At 33.3% G+C, this 21,463-nt stretch overlaps 1 protein-coding gene across 3 annotated transcripts in view; it reads left to right on the top strand.

Annotated features, from left to right (window-relative positions):
* Nucleotides 1–67: 67 nt before the first annotated feature.
* LOC132547749 (synaptotagmin-1-like) overlaps nt 68–21,463 on the top strand; it is an 86,926-nt gene continuing 65,530 nt past the window's right edge. For 2 of the 3 annotated variants that reach the window (XM_060211549.1, XM_060211550.1), the window contains exons 1-2: nt 68–106; nt 19,436–19,515. The gene's annotated coding sequence lies outside the window, so the exon portion shown is untranslated. Of the gene's footprint in view, nt 107–19,435; nt 19,516–19,679; nt 19,711–21,463 lie in introns of those variants that run through there. The other variant, XM_060211551.1, reaches the window with a different exon arrangement.

The raw sequence follows: 21,463 nt of genomic DNA, 5'->3' as shown, positions 1-21,463 counted from the left end.
GTCAGTACTGTTCCGGTTGTTTTTACGATCTGTAATATTATTTTACCTTTTGCAATTGAAAGTGGAAGTGAACATCAACAATATAAAACAATAACAGATGTGAAAGGTAACTAAATAATTTGAACTTTGGTTCAACCTAAGACTTACTTTATACTTAACATTTATTTCAGGTCAATTGCATTTTTGAACTGTTTGTTATGCGTCACATGAAAATAACTGAATAATGCACGTGACTGTTCCATGTATCGGCTGTGTATACATCTAAATACATGAGGAATCAACTCATAGGTGTTCAGTTGATAACACCTGAACAATACAGTATTTATGTCGTAAGAAAAAAAAACTTGAAAACAGTTTTCTCTGCAAATCATTTATTTCTAGTGAATATGTTTTTTTTCTATCTCTCTAAAAACAACTTGTTTTCTCGAAGTAATTTAAGTAATTGAAATGAGAAAGATGAACTCAGCTTATCAGTATTTACAAAAAATAAAAATAAATAAAAAATTGAAGAAAAAAGAAGAGGAGAGAGAGAAAAATGCCAATCTGAAGCTGCATGGCAAATCATTTCTTGATTGAAATAAGAGATTGTTTACCTGATTAAAATCAAGCATGTGTTGCATACCATGAATAAAGTAATTAGATGACCATGATCTACACAATTGTCATTATGTGCAAGTTCTGTGGTCCATCTGTTGCTCAGTAAACAATCCTTGTTATAGATATCCCTTGAGAAGTATAGATTGGATCTTTCTCAAATCCCATATGTAAGTTCCAAGTAGTCCCAAGTTGTGCCCTTAAGATTATTGGACTGATTAGGAAAATAACATTTACAGCAGGTACATGAGCATGTACATGGTTTAATTGGTAGGACACAAGTGGAAATTGCTGTAACATGATGTTAACTGCACTCTTCATCTACTGATTTCCTACTGTGTTCTTCTCATGAATAGGCTCTGCAAGTGCTTCATTTTTATCTGAATAAGTTTGTTTAAGTACATTACTACAGCTGTCTAGAGTATAGTTTAATGTTGTTCTGTATACTGGTATGTTTTTCCATAGATGGCCTGTTCATGGAACAAGGGCTTTACAATGACAGTGAGATACTTGGGATGCTTATCTTGTTCATCCTGTCTTTGTCCAGAACTTTGTCTTGTGAATGCATGTGAAACAGCTAGTAACATGGATATCTGGGATGGGTTTAGTTTTATTTCATGTTTTCTGTATGCAGTCCAGATTTTGCATGCATTAGAGCTCAACTTGCTAAGAGGCCTACAGCATATCCTGTATGTAACTTTAAAATTCGGAAAGGTTGTATCTGATTGTTATTTCAGCATCAGTGTTACTCGGCAGGGAAAGAGTGAAGTATTTTATATATTTTTTGTTCTTTTATAATTACTGTTATAAAGTGCATACTCACAAGTTGCTAAATGCACAATATGGGGAAACACTTCTGGTTTCTTTGTAATTTGTTGTAAGTGAAGACTTTCCAAAAGCCTGCAGCATTTCCTGTTCAAAGTGTTGTTTATAATACAGGGTAGATTTCAAGGCTTGTTTGAAATATAAAATGGCTGACAGATGGATTTTGACCGTTGATTTTTGTTTCTCTGAAAATTTTTTTTTTTCGAATTTAATGAGAAGGTTCCAGTGATCCCCAGATGTACAGGACAAATTTGTTACTGATTTGAAAAAAAGGCTGACAGACAGCCATGTAACCATGATCTTGGCAATTGAGGATTGTTTATACCAATTTTTTAGAAAACACTTCAGGGGATATTTCTTTAATTTCCTTTGTAGGTGTTGTCATTATCAATACGCTGGGGTTTACTATCACTTACGCTTTCTGCATGCCTGGAAGATGTCATGGCAAAATTGAAGACACAAGCAAATTAATTTAACAGGTTCCAGGAGGAAAAAAATGACCAATTACAGCCTGATACACTCCTTTTGAAGATTACAAAGGAATGACACCCACCTTCAATGCCATTACAATATATCGCTATGCAACCTCAAGTTTTGTTTAATATACATCAAATGATCAAACTAGTCTTTTCATCGTGTCACACAGAGAACCTTCAATTTTGCCATGATATTTTCCAGGGATGGAGAGAGCAAAAGTGATTGTAAATCCTGATCTCTCCAGAGCAATACACCCAGGTTCACTGTTCTTGTATTACAAACCCAACACATATCGGGTTGAAGGATAGGTATATTTTACACTCCAGGTCACAAAATGTGGTAAAACGCTTTACAAAGCTTCAGGTTTTACAATATTTTATGACCTCTCTGGTGGAATATCCCTATCCTACATGCAATCATATGAACAAGTTTTATATTATTGTATATTCAGCCTGTTATCCAGTCAATTCACCCATGCAGTATTTTTACATACTTTACTAGTGTGATGCATCATGGAGTGCTTTTCATTGGCTGTGTCAGTCAGAAATTGATATTGTTTTCTTGATATGGACAGTGATGTTTCGTCACAAATTGAAAATGATACAATCAAATGGCTGCCTGAATATGATTTTGTCCTCCACGTTTTGTTATTTAAACCTATCAGAAAACTAATTTTTTCTTAGTTAGATGGTAAAAAATATTTTAAATTTATTTGTTTTTATTTCATGTATAAAATTTCATGAAACTGAATCATCTCAAAGTTTTAATTTTTGCTTGTGAAAGCTCCCAAAAATTAAAACCTTCTAGGACCTGAAATGCAAACTTATTTAAGATCCTTTATTGATAACATTATTGTCTTTTTCTTCAAAGATATTTTAATTAATAATTCTACAAGGTCAAGTATTACATTATTTAGAGAAAAGGTAAACAAAAATAAAAGACTATATATTGGTGAAAAAACACATTTTAGATTTTATCCAAATCAAGTGTGATGTCAATTTTATTCATTGTTGTTCTTTATATATGAAGGTTTTGAAATGGCTATAGTACCTGACTCTTTGTCTTGCAGTACTCATTTATTATTATATCTGTTTACAATCATGACTACATGAACAATTATTATTCGCTTAACTTCAAAGAACCATTATGAATTTTGGGGTTTCTGCATTTCCCTATCTGATTTTTTTCAGATTTATGTTGACTTTTTTATCTTCATCCATTGCCTTTTCAACCTTAGACAGACAAAACAGCTGTATAATGCAGCTTAATTCATTATTTGTCTCTACTGTATCTTTTGTGCTGTATTCCATTGATTATACTTTCATGGAAGTACACATATAGCCTATGGTAAACTCATCAAGTCCATGTTTATTTATGATTGTCTTCACAAATGACTGTAGATTACAATCACTGTTTTTAAGAAGTTAATTAGGAATTTACGAACATGGTTTTAGGAAAATTTTACATGCATATGCTGCAGCTTAAAAAATATGTAAACGTCTATGGGGTTGGTTAAGGGCATTTGTTGAAAAACATGTGTTATACCTTTATTTATCATGTAAAACCCATCACATAGGAAATTGAACTGTTATCAGTTTAGGTTAACTCATACTATATGTTACCCAAGGGGAATAACTTTTGGGTGTCAAGTCTCATTAATGATTTATTTTGATTTCATTTGTATAGTTTTCATGTGTAGAAGTAGAAAGTACTGGACACATTACTCGCCTCAGCTAGTGGAAATTTCCATTGCAAACGGAAGAGTATCTGGCTATAGATGACAGGGCCATTAGTTTAAACCCTCATGGTGGCAGGTTTTTTTCATTACTCCTTCCTATTACAATTATAGGCTGTTGACCACTCTAATAGTACAAGCTATAGGCTATCAAGATGCTTCCTTGGAGTTGATTTTATGAAGGAAGGAGTAGTGTAGGAGTTGAGTGTAGAGTTACCATTACTAGCATCAGCTTGTAGGAATTTCCTTGCTTTATTTGCTATATATGCCATATTTTTCCCCAATCACTTTACATAGAGAGTAAATGTGGTGAAAGGCAAGTGCATTTCCACAGTGATAAATCTGAACACTTTAGTTGCATGTTTTGTTTGTACAGTTTGCTGAATAAGCAGTAATTATTATTCATAAAAGCAAATTTTATTACCTGATAACCACAGGACAGATTGTATATGACATGTATTCTGTAGAGATTTAATGTAAAAAAAAGAAGCTAATAGCACCTAATATTTATAGAAATTAAGGCCCATTATTCATTTTTTGACATTTTAATGTTTTAGTGATTTCCAATAGAGCATACATGTATTTGTAATGAAAATGGAAAACAGTTGAAGGAGTTAAAGCTATTTGCATTTATTACCGGAAAGTTATTCAGCCATTAAGTTAAAAACCTGTTTATTGAAAACGAAAGATAAAACAAGTCATACCTGTATGTAAAAGTACATGTAAAATATGTCTGTTTAATGTGAACTGTAAAAAAAAGCTTCAGTTTTACTTGTTTTGCATACTAAATACAATTTGTCCTTTGTATTTGAAGTTTATTTACAGCTGTTGATTCAGAAAACATAATATTTACTTATCATTATTCGAGATAAGTGACAGTGATAATAGAGTCATTTCATGTGATGTAAACTAGGCTAAGTATGCATACCATAATTTCCAGCACTCAACAATATCATGATTTCTGGTTCAATGGCAACAGTGTACACATGTTATTGAATACCTTTGGAGCTAGTAGCATTATAAGAGTTTCTTCTTTTCAAAGTACATGTAGCACCTTGGTTGCCTATCTTCAGAAGTAGCAATATAATTCCTTGTCTTCAAAAGTAACACCATAATCTTCTGCTTTCAGAGATAAAACCATGTTTATCTATCTTCAAAAGCACTTATAGTAACCCCCTCTGGTAGAACTTGTGAGGAACTGACACAAACTTATATTCTCTTCTAATTTGTACTGTTAGCCTTATTTATGGTAGTCCCTTGTTGTAAGTATTGATGACACAAACCTATAGTCACCTCTAGACCTGGTAGTGTGTACTATTAGCAGACGAATAACAAACTTTAGTCTCTTTTGATAAGTACTGGTGAGGGACTGACACAAACCTATTAGTCCCTTCTGGTACTACATGTGGGGAACTTAAGGCCCGGCCCCTTCCTCTCCCCCATGGTTAGTACTATTTGGGTACAAATAACAAGTCTATAGTCTCATAGTCTCTTCTGGTAATACTTTATAGGAACTAACACAAACCTATAGTGCCTTCTAGTGTACTTGTTAGGAACTGATACTAACCTAAAATTAGTCCCTTCTAATGTTAAAAGAAACAAATACACTTTTTTCAGGTAGAACTATGTAAAGAAAGTTGGTCCAGGGTATTAATTTGGGTGCATCTCACTTTTGTTTCTGTTCACTAATTGACTAAACTAATTGTGGATGGATTTTGCTCAAATTTAGTTTGCAGGTGTATCTTATTCTCCTACAACCTGAGTTCGACTAATGACTTTGTTCGTTGGTGTGTAGGTATATTTGATTAGGTTCTTCATTTCTGATTGGCCAATTGGTTTCCACGGAATAACTTTTCTGAATATGAATGGATTTTGATCAAACTTGGTTTGCAGGTGTGTCTTAATATCCTTCATCCTAAGTTAGGCTACCAATGTCATCCATTGATGTTTTTGCATGATTATGTACTTTATTTCTGATTGACCAACTGGTTTCTATGCAATAATTTCGCTAAATATGACTGGATTAAAAAAAAAAGGTCTGGAGTTGCATCATATTCTTTAGTCGGTGTTCAGTTTCTGACATCTGTTGATGTTTATGTAATTGATTGTAATTAAAGTTCTTCATTTCTAATTGGCAATTTGATATCCATTGATAACTTCCCATACTATGCATGGATTTTGATCAAATTTAGTTTGTAGGTGTGTCTTACTATCCTTTAATCTGAGTTTGACTGCAAATGTCATTCATTGACATTTCTGCATAATTCATTAGAAACCTCACTTCTGATTTGCTTTTGTGTGTTAACTTTACTAAATGTCTGTGTATTTGAATGGAATTTGGTCTGTTAGAAGCATTTTTACATCCTTTAACCAGACTTTAAATGCCAAATGAATTTACCATTGAAATCAGAGGATATAGATACTTTGAATGAGCTTGTTACAAACCTACAGTCCTCTCCAGTTTTACAAGTCTTAAGTATGAAACTTAATGGTCTACTCTGATGGTATCTAAGATGGACAAATTATAAACTTGAAGTTTCGGATAAAGGAATGATTATGAAACTATGGCCTTCCTGGTAATTCTAATGGAATTATCTAAGATTTAAATGTCAATTTTCATACAATCTCTATAGTATTCTCGTATGTTGTTACACTTTAATCATAGTGTGTTTTTCACTGTTTATATATCAATCAGATGATTTTTAATGGAAGGTGAATGACTGACAGAAAAGAAGAAGGAGAAGAATAAAAAGATGAAAAAATAAAGGAAGAATTGAAGTTCAAACAAACCTGATAATGTTTATTGATCAAGTAGGGATGTGCAATAAGGCTTCAAACATTCTGTGATGTTGTAACAGATTGTTTAGCTGTGTTGTGGAACTTCTGAGTTCATAAAGGAAGTATCATTTTGTGCCGACACCAGCAAATTTACCATTCTGAAAATCAATAAATCCAGCCTTCTTGCAAATTGACATGATAGCTTTGTAAAGCCTATAATTTTTCTCTTGCCATTTTGAAAGTTGTTTTGATGGAGTATGTATGTAGTGGTTTGGTGGAAACCTTTTTGATAGAGGGAGTGGAACAGGAATGACCTTGTTATTGACTGAAAGTCGACAACATTTATGTTGGCAGGTCGATACCAAGACATGTACACCATTCTCCTGGGCTAGGGGCATGGGCCTGTGTCATCTGAGTACATTACAAGAGCAGCTCATCAGTACACATGATTAGACATAAAATGTATTGCCACAGGTTTAGATGGATTTTTTACAGTGTTAGAATAATTTTGATGGATAATTACAAAACACTTCAGGCCTCTGTTTCTATAATTAGGCATGTATTTAGATCCTTGTGACTCAGAATAAAGCAACATTGATATACAATATGCAGCAATGTTCAGACATAAAAGGACACTGATCGGATGAAAGATTTTGTACCTCTGCAGGCTGTATATTAGACTCAAGCATAACAGTGATTCTGATGGAGCATGATCATCGATCACACCTCCACTCACTGATGTAGCTTTTGTCAGAGGCGTATGTAGTGAATTCTCACAGCATTCCTGGCAATATTCAAAATCAATATATGGGCTTGGCATTCTGAACAATTACAGCTGAAGACTCAAGTATTTACTCTCTGATGCTCAGAAAACTATGGTACATGGACTGTACATGCATAATAATGATTCCAGACAATACAGCATATATTAATGATAAGGATGGAGGCATAACCCTTATACATGGACTATTTCCCATTTACTTTAGTGTCCATGTCTGAACTTGGCACCACTGTACTAAGTCTATGAGAACCAGCCCATCAATCTCCCTACACGTATAATTACTTTTTAATCAAGCTACTTCAATAGACCAGTGAAGGCAGTGTTGACATTCACAACACTGGAGCTTGCCACCAGTAATTGATATTTCAGGATTTTCATTACTTTGAAAATCTGTTTTTTATCACAAGTTAATTTGAAAGCAGCATTTTATTTTTCTTTAAATTGAATTATCATTAAAGAATATTAGGATTTTAAATATAAAGGAGAAAAAGATGAAATAACCATAAGCAATATATCATGTATTCACAGTAAAACAATTTATGATGTCGTTGACCCAGAAAACTAACCAATACAATTATAAACAAATTTAATCATTGAGTATTAACATGAATTGTAAATTATAAAACCCTGGTATTTCAGACTCAGAAATCAACTGTACAAAAATTCATCTAAGTTGAACACTGATGGAGAATGTTTCTGCAATTCCATAATACATACAAAAATAGGTTAGTACATATGCACATTAATCTCATTGCCATCTTGTCATGGTACTTTCTACCTTAGTGTAGATAAGATTAAGCTGAAAAGTTGTTTGATTTTATAACCATCTCATATACTCTATACCCAAGTGCAAATGTTCTTTCCACTGTTCATTTGTTAAGTCATTCAAAGGTCAAAGGTCATGTATACCAGGTATATTTTGTAGTAGGTTATAAACATTGTAGATAAGAACATCAGGCATTATGCACATTTTTCAAATCATACAGTTTTATTTAAATGATTTGTTTGTAAGCCTAAAGAAAAGTTTTTTAATTGAAATATGACTCAAAAACGCAATGACAAAAGTAATATATATGTTCACCTTCAATGCTTGACCTACCATTGTGTCATATACTAGGCAACATTTGGAAATTTTGCAGCGTCCTAAATGTTAAGTGTTCAACTATTACCCTTCACAGCAGTATACAGAGCCCAATTAAAATGTCATGGTTATATATTATGTTAGAGAACTACAGAATATTTCCTTGATGGCAAAATTGATTGGATTTAATGTACTGGTGGGTAACCATAATTAACATTTTCAGTCAAATTTTATGAAACCATTTGTCAAGTATTTTGAGACTAAGTCAAGATCATAAGGTCAAGGTCAGCTTTAGAACTTTCACTATGATAGTGGAAAATCAGCTTGCTAATCCAGACATTCTTGATTCTTCAATCAATTTTACGTCTATATTACTTAAAGGTCATATATATCCATGGACGCAGCTGCAGAGTATTTACACAGGGTAATGGGGAGCATGTAAATTTGAACATTTCAACACCATACATACCTCCTTAATCTTACCTATGTTCATTAAGTTTAAATGTTATATATCCAATGAGATTTGGTACCATAAGAACACTGTATAACAAATTTGACTTAACTTTTTAATATTGGCATACATATAAACTACAATTATCAGTAATATTGTTTCTAAAGAGTCAGTGAAATTTTGTAATATTTATTAAAAGAATGTTTCTGAACAGATACTATTTCCATTGGTTTGTTTCAAGTCAAGAATAAAAAAGAATCAATCGTAACTGGTGTGTATGTATAGCCATTGGAAATTATCCTCTGAATATCACTGATTATTTCCTTTAATTTACATGATTTGATTTACTGATGAAACATTAAAAACATAAACTATACACTATAAACAAATTTTTGTAAAGTGTTAATTAATGAATTGTGTAATTGGGTGGTCCGCTGGCGAAGTGGTAATGCACTTGTCTTTTGTCAATCCATCATGGGTTTGATTCTCGGAAGACACATGGAAAGGTATGGGATCACCTGCCCGACCACGTGTGTTTTACCTGAGCACTCTGGTTTCCTCCCACATTAAGACTCCCCGCACACTTCCACCAGACCAACAAGAGTGATTAATATAAGCTGAAATGCTTGTTTCCCAATTGTTGTAAACTAAATAAAGTTTATTTATCATTATGAATTGTGTTATGATTGACATCCTATACTATTTGAAGGTTTGGTATATATCAATGGTTAATTTACTTACAATTGTACGGATAGTTGAGAAATGATCAACAATTTTCAGTATCAATAATATGGTTAGGGATGATACAGTATAGTGTACCTTATTTACATCCTAGAATTAAGATGTATTTGACACAACGTACTGCCTGTTTGTAGAGGCTCTCACTGTCTGTAACCACTATTGATTATTATTGTAACTACTGTTTAGAGACCTTCTGTCCTCAATCAGGAAAACCTCTCTTGTCCGAGCTCTTTACTGGAGCTTCTTGTCCTGGCAGCAGGCTCCTTTATGGTCCCAGCTTGAGCTTTGAATCTAAATATCCATGCACTCTTGATATTAGTGTTGGGATAGGAATAGTTTTTGTGCTTTTTACTTTTTGCCATTTTGTTTTGGCAAACTATTGCATGAATATTAAATGGCTTTGTTATTGAACCATATAGAATCAATGGTGAACACAAGCCCAGTGCTAAAGAGATTAATAGAGAAAACGAGAACACTTGTTATAGATGAAAGTCTGTTGTACTTTCTACAGCAAACAAGCAAGCTTGTCTATACAATGTGTGTATGTGGTATTGCAATGATAATTGTTTATACCCATAAAAGGATTATTTTTACCTTGATAATACATATAGCACACTTTAGTGCAGAAGGGCATTTTATCTAATGAACATGTTGTTAAATAGGTCTCTAATATAGACAGTTACCACTGGAAATAGTGGTGAAATAAGTCTGTTGCATGGGTACTGTGAAACAGCGAGTTTTATACTATGCTGCACAAGTTAGGATTTCTTGTGATGTTTTATATAATAATTCACAAAAGGATTGACTTATTTTGTGATAGAAATAGTACACCTCAGTTCACCATATAAGCAAACATATGATATTCAATTGTGTGGAAATTATATTGAACTAAAAATTAACTCAACCATGATTGAGTGTGACAGGGTTGTGTATTATTTGCCAATTCTCAAACAGACTGTGAAATATTTGTATATATCTTAAAATCAGCAAGAAATATTAGGCAAAGCACTGGGATTATGACCCCAGTAGAAAATGTAAGTGAACAGTGTACAGACCTGTGTTTATGCCCAATACTTTGTGTAAAACCTACAATCCAATCAGTGACTGAGTTCCTCATTCCCCATTGTACTATATATAGGCAGTCTAATCATATATTGGCAGGAGATATTTCCACCAAGCTTGCCTGTCCAAACTAGCCTTAGGAAAGGTATTCTGATGCTGATTGTGGTTTTGTCAGTCATTAGAAAGAGTCCTAAAAATGTACAAAACAGCCGGAAATTTTCCAACTTAGGCAGAATATCCTTGTAAATTCAACCTGGAGTTTATATAGTATAGTAAAGCCGGAAAAAGTTGGTCGATTCCTTTTACCATTTTGTACACTATGCTAGTACGCTCCACACTGGTCATTTGTCTGATGAAGGTGACTGTGTAGTCATCGAAAGGTCACACTGTACTCTTCTACTGGTTGTGTTATAAGAACTTCTATTTTATTGACATTATCAACTTGGAGAAAATGTTCTGAAATAAGTACTGCCCACATCTCAAATGGTCCACACATTGTCAGTATGTCTGATAATAAGCACTGCCCACACCTCATGTGGTCTGTACATTTTCAGTATGTTTGATTACAAGCACTGCCCACACTAATGTGGTCTATACATTGTCAGTATGTTTGATAGAAAGCACTGCCCACATCTCATGTGATCTGTACATTGTCAGTATGTTTGATAACAAGCACTGCCCACATCTCATGTAGTCTGTACATTGTCAGTAAGTTTGATAACAAGCAGTGCCCACATCTCATGTGGTCTGTACATTGTCAGTATGTTTGATAGAAAGCACTGCCCACACCTCATGTGGTCTGTACATTGTCAGTATGTTTGATAGATAGCACTGCCCACATCTCATGTGGTCTGTACATTGTCAGTATGTCTGATTACAAGCACTGCCCACATATCATGTGGTCTGTACATTGTCAGTAAATTTGATAACAAGCACTGCCCACATCTCATGTGGTCTGTACATTGTCAGTATGTTTGATAGAAAGCACTGCTCACATCTCATGTGGTCTATACATTGTCAGTAAGTTTGATAACAAGCACAGCCCACATCTCATGTGGTCTGTACATTGTCAGTATGTTTGATAGAAAGCACTGCCCACACCTCATGTAGTCTGTACATTGTCAGTATGTATGATAGATAGCACTGCCCACACCTCATGTGGACTGTACATTGTCAGTATGTTTGATAGATAGCACTGCCCACATCTCATGTGGTCTGTACATTGTCAGTATGTATGATAACAAGCACTGCCCACATCTCATGTGGTCTGTACATTGTCAGTATGTTTGATAACAAGCACTGCCCACATCTCATGTGGTCTGTACATTGTCAGTATGTTTGATAACAAGCACTGCCCACATCTCATGTGGTCTGTACATTGTCAGTATGTTTGATAGAAAGCACTGCCCACACCTCATGTGGTCTGTACATTGTCAGTATGTTTGATAGAAAGCACTGCCCACACCTCATGTGGTCTGTACATTGTCAGTATGTTTGATAGAAAGCACTGCCCACACCTCATGTGGTCTATTCATTGTCAGTAAGTTTGATAACAAGCACAGCCCACATCTCATGTGTTGGGCTTATTGCTGTTGTGTTTGGTAGTATAGAAATAAGCATGTGACTGCCGAATGGTATATTAGTGTTATAATATACTGAAATGCTGGAATTGGTCACCATGATACAGGTATCAAAGTTTTGTTCTTCTCTCCCATCTATTTCTGACTGAAGGTAACATATGTTATGGTAGCTGAGTGGAAAGTGAAATTTAAAAATCTCTCCTCTACTCTTTTGGAAGTCTTTGCTGCTACAGAGTGGTTCAAGTTTAGATGACATTTAGAAAAAAAGGAGCCCAGAACCATGCATTGTCTACTGACAATAAATACACGGCTGAGTTTCTAAATATGACTTTGTTTCTAACACCTGGTGTATTATAAATAGGTGTTGATAGTGATAACAGGATTTTTAACTGATATAGATTTCACTGTTACTGAACTATTTCCACACACTTGTGGTGTATAACTATCTCTGATAACATGTATAAATACACCCACGCTAGAGAATGTAAACAGGTGAAGACTAGACTACAAATGTATATTTAAATTTCAAATTATAGCATATGTTTAGTGTACAGTTGCTAGTACATGTATACAAATCTTTGTGTAGTAACACAATACACTGGAAAAGAAAGACTAAACAAACTTTTGAATTCCTTCGATGATTAGGTTTTAAAGACAACCTAAAGCGGCGTGTCTAAATTTATCATTGGATCGTGACCATTGGTAATATCTTTCTATCATGTATTGACTCCTCACAATAGCTGAAAGGGAGTTCTACCCTTTGACCCTGACATAAACTATGGTACGTACATCAGATATTCAAATACACCCCTAAGTCACACAGGTGGATGTTCCAAATGTAAGTGTCACTCTTTTCATTACTCAGATTATAATATTCTTACAGGACCCTCTCGATATTCATGTTGTGAATTATAAAATACATATATATATATATATATATATATAAACTGATAAAGGAAGAGTAGAGAGATTACAGGTAAGTATATCTTAGCAAGTAAATTAACAATTTATAGAATTATTTCTGAAAGGTTTTTTGATGACATTGTACACTAAAAGAAATGGATGGAATGCTAATAGAACTCCATCAAAAGAAGCCCCGAATCACCAAATAGTGGTAATGAAAACATTTAACGTATATGTGGGCATGATTTTTAAAAGGAAAATGTTAGTTAGAGAAAACCTTTTTCTGTATTGTCACTGCTTGTTTAGAGGTGATAAATATCGAGCTCCATCCTGAGGAGTGATATTAAGTATTAAAGGTAATTATGAAATGTAGTCTGTGGTTTGGAATATGGCTAATGAAATCAATGTGTTATTAAGTTCATAAACTGATACTATATATAAATGTTTCTTAAAAAATAACCAAATGAAATATAGTTTTGATGGTATTTTATTTCTAACATGTCTATCTATTATAACAGTCATTGTACATGTATCCTGTTCTGGATAAAGACATCATACAAGAAATCTGTCCAACAGGATCTAGAAACTAATGGGATCATAAAAAAGGATTAAACCATTAGATGATAAAATCTTCCTCGGTTTTAATGCCTTTTTAATTTAATGTTTAAGGAAGTAAAAGTTTTTTGTTTTTAATATTTTCATATAATCTTAGTTGTGAAGTACTTGTACCAATATTTTGATCAAATTTCCTTGATACATGTCTTGCACTTCATTTTTGTCCTGTTTTATTTTATCACTTTAGTTTTCTTTAGAGTACAGGATTTTGGGTGGTGTCAGCTTGTAAGTTAAATGGTAGTACAGATGACAGGTTCAGATTTGGTCTCCTCATCTACATTTTGTTCTTCTGACTCTACCAATATAGAATGAAGTATGTGAAGTGTGCCCACACAAAATGAAAATTAATTGCTGATCATAAGTTCAAAGCCATCTTCTGGACAGCTATTTAGAGAAAATATCCTGGTATGGTTGGAAAGACATGGTCACATGGTCAATAACAGCTGATTACTGCAATGTCTAATTACTTTTGGTTATTTGGTCAGTTACTGTTAGTGTACAGAAATGTCTAATTACTATTGGTTATTTGGTCAGTTACTGTTGGTGAACAGAAATGTCTAATTACTATTGGTTATTTGGTCAGTTACTGTTAGTGTACAGAAATGTCTAATTTCTACTGGTTATTTGGTCAGTTACTGTTAGTGTACAGAAATGTCTAATTACTATTGGTTATTTGGTCAGTTACTGTTAGTGTACAGAAATGTCTAATTACTATTGGTTATTTGGTCAGTTACTGTTGGTGTACAGAAATGTCTAATTTCTACTGGTTATTTGGTCAGTTACTGTTAGTGTACAGAAATGTCTAATTACTATTGGTTATTTGGTCAGTTACTGTTAGTGTACAGAAATGTCTAATTACTATTGGTTATTTGGTCAGTTACTGTTGGTGAACAGAAATGTCTAATTACTATTGGTAATTTGGTCAGTTACTGTTGGTGTACAGAAATGTCTAATTACTATTGGTTATTTGGTCAGTTACTGTTGGTGTACAGAAATGTCTAATTACTATTGGTTATTTGGTCAGTTACTGTTGGTGAACAGAAATGTCTAATTACTATTGGTAATTTGGTCAGTTACTGTTGGTGTACAGAAATGTCTAATTACTATTGGTTATTTGGTCAGTTACTGTTGGTGTACAGAAATGTCTAATTACTATTGGTTATTTGGTCAGTTACTGTTGGTGAACAGAAATGTCTAATTACTATTGGTTATTTGGTCAGTTACTGTTGGTGTACAGAAATGTCTAATTACTATTGGTTATTTGGTCAGTTACTGTTGGTGTACAGAAATGTCTAATTACTATTGGTTATTTGGTCAGTTACTGTTGGTGTACAGAAATGTCTAATTACTATTGGTTATTTGGTCAGTTACTGTTGGTGTACAGAAATGTCTAGTTACTATTGGTAATTTGGTCAGTTACTGTTGGTAGACAGGATTGTAGAATTGCAATACTTCCTGTTTCACTTGTAGTACTTTATATATCTGCTGCATTAGATAAATAAATACATACTGTATTTGGTCAGGAAACCTTTCCAGTGCCATGAAAGTAGAGAAGTCTTATAGATCACTGATAAATTAGAAAGAATGTTAAAATTTGAGAAATCAATTTATTTGTTTTTGTCCATAACAGATGTACCTTCCTACATAGCATATAATATAAGCTGTATAGTAGCAGTTCATAGAAAGTGACAGATGATAATAATAGCATGTGACTGCATGGAAAGGTTTCTTCTTTTGATCTTCTAAGTCTCAAAATGACGTAATCATAGTGTTGTTGGCAGCTACTTTATCCTCCCTAATGTCACACTGCCTATTATAAAGATTAGAAACAAGATGTTATGTATTGGTCTGAGTAGGGAATTATATACCTGTATAAATGGATATTGTGTACAAGGTCAGAATAAGGAATTATATACCTGTATAAATGGATGTTATGTACAAGGTCAGAATAGGGAATTATATACCTGTATAAATGGATGTTATGTACAAGGTCAGAATAGGGAATTATATACCTGTATAAATGGATGTTATGTACAAGGTCAGAATAGGGAATTATATACCTGTATAAATGGATGTTATGTACAAGGTCAGAATAGGGAATTATATACCTGTATAAATGGATGTTATGTACAAGGTCAGATTAGGGAATTATATACCTGTATAAATGGATGTTATGTACAAGGTCAGAATAGGGAATTATATACCTGTATAAATGGATGTTATGTACAAGGTCAGAATAGGGAATTATATACCTGTATAAATGGATGTTATGTACAAGGTCAGAATAGGGAATTATATACCTGTATAAATGGATGTTATGTACAAGGTCAGAATAGGGAATTATATACCTGTATAAATGGATGTTATGTACAAGGTCAGAATAGGGAATTATATACCTGTATAAATGGATGTTATGTACAAGGTCAGAATAGGGAATTATATACCTGTATAAATGGATGTTATGTACAAGGTCAGAATAGGGAATTATATACCTGTATAAATGGATGTTATGAACAAGGTCTGAACAAGGAATTGTACATATGGATGTTCTGTACAATGTCAGATTAGGGAATTATATACATGTATTGTATTAATAGATGCTCTCTACAAGATCAGATTAAGGAATAATATATTATATACAAATGAAAGTTCTGTATGTAGACAGAACAGGAAATTATATAATGTACAAATGGAGGTCCTAGAAAAGGTCAGAACATAAGATAATTACAGCAATTATGTTAATGATAATGACACATGGGAAGGCTTTCAGCCACTGCTGACATAACACATGTTGCCATGGAAACATTAATCTGATTCCTCAGAAACCAGGCATATAAATTTTCCATCAAATAGAGGATTTCAATCGTGATCTATCTTTGAGAGTACAGTTGAAGACAATGGGTAGATTACATATGTTCTTATGTAAATCATCTTCTTAATTCAAGAATATGCTGCAGTGGTAATTAAACACTACATCTTTACTTAATACATTTACATCTTAACTTAATACATTTACATCTTTATCTAGTACATTTACATCTTAACTTAGTACATTTACATCTTTATCTAGTACATTTACATCTTAACTTAGTACATTTACATCTTTATCTAGTACATTTACATCTTAACTTAGTACATTTACATCTTTACTTAATACATTTACATCTTTACTTAGTACATTTACATCTTTACTTAGTACATTTACATCTTTACTTAGTACATTTACATCTTTACTCAGTACATTTACATCTTTACTCAGTACATTTACATCTTAACTTGGTACATTTACAACATTACTTAGTACATTTACATCTTTACTTAGTACATTTACATCTTTACTTAGTACATTTACATCTTTACTTGGTACATTTACATCTTTACTCAGTACATTTACATCTTAACTTGGTACATTTACAACATTACTTAGTACATTTACATCTTTACTTAGTACATTTACATCTTTACTTAGTACATTTACATCTTTACTTGGTACATTTACATCTTTACTCAGTACATTTACATCTTAACTTGGTACATTTACATCTTTACTTAGTACATTTACATCTTTACTTAGTACATTTACATCTTTACTTAGTACTTTTACATCTTTACTTAGTACATTTACATATTTACTTGGTACATTTACATCTTTACTTGGTACATTTACATCTTTACTTGGTACATTTACATCTTTACTTGGTACATTTACATCTTTACTTGGTACATTTACATCTTTACTTAGTACATTTACATCTTTACTTAGTACATTTACAGCTTTACTTTGTATACTTACGTCTTTACTTCATACTTTTACATCTTTCAGCAGCACATTTTATTCTAACACATCTCAGACTTAATCATCATTATTATCAAAGGTAGTGACCTTGAATAAAGATCTGAAGATTTTGCCGTTTGTGCCATACTGGTGTGCCATTGGGTACCATGGATGTTTATTTCCCTTGTCTTATTGTCCCTTTGTGTGACTAACATTGTTACTAATATTGAACTTCAATAATAATCTGAAGTTTAGGTGATTACATACTCAATTCAACAATAAAATTTAATCACTGTTCATTATTGAGTCCAATTATGATTGTTAAGTTTACTGTGGCATTCTGCTTGTAAATTGATTAATAATTTGAAGTCTATAATAGGAGAGAAATGTATTTGATTGGTTACTACATCAAACTATGACATATTTTTATCAGGTGGAAATCATGATGTGGAAACAGCTTGCCCTTTACTTTTCAAAACCTTAACTTAAGTAGCTGTTATTTACATTTACCGGTAATGTTTTTCTCATAAAAATTGGAAAAAATATTTAGTTATCATCTTCTTGAGATCTTTATTTTGGATATACTGGAAGTTTTGAATTGAAAAATAATCACCAAGACTTATCACTAAGTTGATTAATTTGACTTTGAACAGTCGGATGGTGACATGTGAGCCTCTGTTCAATATATGCATGAAAAATGAAGGAAACTGTATAATTTTCATGATATTCACATATGCATAATTAAAACCTGGCACATAGCTGTGGACCATTCCTCTGTATTATGACCTTCATGTATCCTTTATAACATTAGAAAACCCCTCTCCCTCCTCTGCCAATTAACCAGAACCTATAAACATGGATTATAATGCTGAAGTGGTTGAATATCTTGTCTCCTACTCCATTATGGAGATTGGGTGATACTGCCATTTCATACCAAGTCCAGTGCTGTAAGAGGCAGTGGTGATCCAAGTCTTTTTTATTCCTAATCAATACATATGAATACCTCAATTATTTTTCTCCACTCACCTTCTGTCAGTTCTCTAAATAAATGTGTGATTGCTTAAGGAAAAGGTGAAATCACACTTCAGAGTTGCAAAAATGTGATTGATCAATTTAAATTATTCATTTATTCACTGATGTGACAGTAAATATCCTGAGCAGTATAGTCAGGGTTACTGATGGTCAGATACAACAGTGTGACAGTATAGTCAGGGTTACTGATGGTCAGATACAACAGTGTGTCAGTATAGTCAGGGTTACTGATGGTCAGATACAACAGTATATCAGTACAGTCAGGGTTATTGATGGTCAGAAACAACAGTGTGTCAGTATAGTCAGGGTTACTGATGGTCAGATACAACAGTATATCAGTACAGTCAGGGTTATTGATGGTCAGAAACAACAGTGTGTCAGTATAGTCAGGGTTACTGATGGTCAGATATGAATTGAAGAATTGTTAAGGTTACTGAGAGTGGAGCCCCTTTACAAGATTTTTATGTGGGCCTTTATGCAGCATAACAAGAATATTAAATCAGGGATTATTTGGAATGAATATTTCTTGGGCGTGATTAAGAATCTTTGTATGTGATTATTTCTGCAAAATTGAAAACTTTATTTACTTGTGTTACTAAATATATGTGTGTAAATATGTAACTTTCTTGGCAGTCTATGATTAAATGTAAAGAAAACTAGGCAAACAAAAGTTTTGTTGTACAGTTGACGATGGCAAGAATTTTCAGACTTTAATCTGTTCCTATTTCAGGACAAGATGAACTGTTATGTCATGATCGAAGTAACGTATTCTGTGACTGACGTGATGTTCACTTTATTTTCAGTAATAAATGTACATGTAAATGAGAGAGCTTGGGACAATTACAATTAAATAGATTCTAGAAGTGTCATGTCTGTTGTCAGATGTCAAATGAATAGTCTGTTGTGCTGCTGACAGAAAACGTAATTAAAATTTATCATTGTCTGAAGATTATACCACAACTATCCTGGAAAATTGATATTGACACTGTTTTGTCTTTATTGCAGCATACAGCCAGCCTCGTCCCCAGGCAGCCAAATAAGGATCACGATGAAGCTGCAAATGGCTCATATATGGCAGAATTAAGGTAGAGTTTTCTCCCCTGGGAGAGCATTCCATTGATTTTATAGGAATACTGTTGCGAGCGTTGTATGTAAGTTTGGCTTGATATTGCTTCAAACTACTGCTACCAGTTTATGTGTTGGCGTATATAGCAGAAAATGGTTGTAAGCATCGGAGAGGAAGCCTAATTATCACTGCACATATATACGTTGAGAGAGAGGTAAAGTTTTCATTATCATTGTGAAAGTGAATAGGTTTTGTATATGTGGTGTTACTGTGTGATCAGTTTTGAGTATCTGAGGTGTTATTATAATGGTTTATTTTGACTCCATAACATTATGTTGATTGTTGTTGTTTATCCATGTTTAAAGTTCTGTCTTTCCAAACTTCCCGTTCAGTGTTTTTTCATACGGATTGATGGTTGTTATTTCATAAAGATATATAATATAAGTATATCTCAAACAATATGTTTAAATGATAAATTGAAATTTCATCTTTTTTGTCATATTAATATTAATTCAGTGAAAACTGTATTTGACTATTGCTACAGTACATGATCTGTCCAGTTTACACAAAGTTCCCTTACTGTAGAAGTTCCATTTACCATGCATGTTCATGTTAGAATCAGATCTTTGTTCCACTACCATGTATATCATACATAGTTGTTCCAAGTCCCAATCATATCAAATGTATCTATTTTCTAGATGACAATAGTTGTAACAAAGTTAATAATACAGGAAAAAGCGTTATATTCATGGATTGTTTAAATGGACTGTTTTCAAAGTTTATTACATACAGGTATTGCATCTAGTAAGTTCATGTAACAATCTTAATTTGATAATCCTGGGGAAACTGAATCATTGATTTAACTAAACATGAACATCTGAGGGTGGTCTTAATAAATTTATCACGTTTTACCTGTTTTAATGGACTGTAATCAGGAAATGATGTAGACAGATAAAGATTAAATTTGATGCGGTAATTACCTCTGTTAGTTGAAATTACCTGCTCATAATTCAATTTTAGATGTAAAGCATAAAGATGTGGGCACATGATGTTTTTACTTTTCCCTGGAAATGTAATGAAGATAGATGGTGATAAGGGACACAATACCATTGAGTCGTTTATGACGGATTCTGTAGATAAATGACACTGTTTATGACAACTATCTCTCCTCATGAAAAGGTTGTTTATAGGAAATGCTGTGCAATTTTGTAGATGAGTGTGTTATGCTATTTTTGAATAGAAATATCACGAGGTGTGATTCCTTCAGTGGTGGGTAACTTGTATGCACCTCTGTCTTTTCTTTTACAGTTATGTATTTCAATTTGTCGACAACATTTTGAATTGTTGAACTCTTTTTGTATGACGATGATTTGATCCTGATATCTTATTTTTTATGTAAACTCAATAAACAAGGAAGGTTAGCAGTTTTTCTAGGTGGATATCTGTAAAGGAATTAAAACAAAATTACAGTTCTGCAATATTAGAGAATGGCAAATATGGTTTGAATTACAAAACTCCAAGTGATTACCAAAATCACTCAAGCATGTAAGTGTGTATTAACAGCGAGCTCCAACTCCAAGAGGTTTTCTTAGACAAACTTGTTCCTTCTATTGAATGTCAAAAAATGAAACTAACACCTGTTCCTTTGATTCTCAGGAATAAGAAATCTCCATATCTTGCCATTTATCAACTTCAATCATTATGCCTCAGCTGTCACAAATACAGAGGGAAAGGACTGTTGACATGACCCATGCTGGAGGGTGTCTGTCTCAATGCAGCAGATCCACAAATACACCACTAGGGATGACTGTCAAATACTATTTATTGCTTTTTCACAGTTTGTAATCATAGTAGAAATGGAAAGTACATTGTTCGGGCATCGTTTCTGGTGAAAAAGTCTGCAATATGTTGAGAGCCAACCAGTTGAAACAGAAGTGTCCCTGCAGTTTGTTGTGATGTGACCCTAA

Source organism: Ylistrum balloti, unplaced genomic scaffold (genome assembly GCF_031769215.1).
Source record: "Ylistrum balloti isolate Yb309-2 unplaced genomic scaffold, AGI_CSIRO_Ybal_v1 Utg369972, whole genome shotgun sequence".
Lineage (NCBI taxonomy): Eukaryota > Metazoa > Mollusca > Bivalvia > Pectinida > Pectinidae > Ylistrum > Ylistrum balloti.
The sequence above is the reverse complement of the archived record's forward strand: the minus strand, read 5'-3'. Positions and strand labels throughout refer to the sequence as shown.